At 43.5% G+C, this 1065-nt stretch overlaps 1 pseudogene; it reads right to left on the reverse strand.

The window, feature by feature from the left end:
* Positions 1-37: 37 nt before the first annotated feature.
* On the reverse strand, positions 38-1051 carry LOC107573664 (8-oxo-dGDP phosphatase NUDT18 pseudogene; annotated as a pseudogene).
* Positions 1052-1065: the final 14 nt, after the last annotated feature.

Genomic DNA, 1065 nt, shown 5'->3' on the forward strand with positions numbered 1-1065 from the left:
GTTTTAGTAGGTTAGTCAACATCAAAATATGTGTCTATTAAGTACACATAAGTGTCCTTATTTCATTAATTATACTTGCAAGTACAGTTTTTAAAAATATACTTTCAATATTTGAAGTACACTACAAGTGTGCAATCAATACAATTAAGCACACTTCCTTTTCACAAAAGGCTACAATTTTAGAACTGCTTTGGTTTTGTTTTTTTTGCTTTTTAAATCTATTATAATTGCGACCGAAACAAAGAGCAGACACCAAAGAGGGAAAGATGAGTGAAGCACACATCTGAAAACGGTGTATGGCCACTGAACATGCTTTAGACATGCTGCGCCTTGGTGGTCAAGTGGAAGATGCAGGTTCAGTTCTGGCCTTTGTAATGTCCTGATCTTCTGCTAGGGTGACAAAGCATCACTATAGACTCTGAACAGGCAGAACGGATCCTTCTTTAATCCTCTGTATTATCTTTGCCCTCAGACTCTGATTGGTTACTTCATGCCATCTGTAAGCATCACCCTCCAATGGTGGTGGGCTGCTGATTTCAGCACCATCCTCTAAATTTTCCAACAACACAAGCATGTTGAAGCAGATCCCGTCTGTTTTCCCTGGAATTCTCCCATTGTGCTGCACTCCAAGAATGCCACATGTTTGAACGTGCATGGATGACGAAGGCATGCACTCCTTAATCAGTCTGTGTGCAGCCCATGGGATTGTGTTGTATGTATCAACTGATACTGCTATAGGAAGACTGGGATGAGGAGTGGCATCATTGCTGCTCAGCAGCAGCCACAGGCGGGGCTCATCGTTGGTGTCTGTGTTGCCATGGCTGGAGATGAATGTGAGGAAAAGTCTTTGGCAGATAACGTGACATGGGAAGTCAACAGGTTGTAACATAGGGAACGACGGATTTCGGCGATATTTCATTCCAGCATCAATGAGGGGCAGTATGTCAGGTGCGCGAAGAGGAAGTGGGGATTCGTGGTCCCACCACTGAGCCTGAAGGGACTCAGAATCTGCTTCTGCCGTTGTCTTCAGAGAGCCTCCTGGTGGCACAAAAAAAATAAAATAAA

Source organism: Sinocyclocheilus grahami, unplaced genomic scaffold, assembly GCF_001515645.1.
Source record: "Sinocyclocheilus grahami isolate Dianchi unplaced genomic scaffold, SAMN03320097.WGS_v1.1 scaffold2001.1, whole genome shotgun sequence".
Classification (NCBI taxonomy): Eukaryota; Metazoa; Chordata; class Actinopteri; order Cypriniformes; family Cyprinidae; genus Sinocyclocheilus; species Sinocyclocheilus grahami.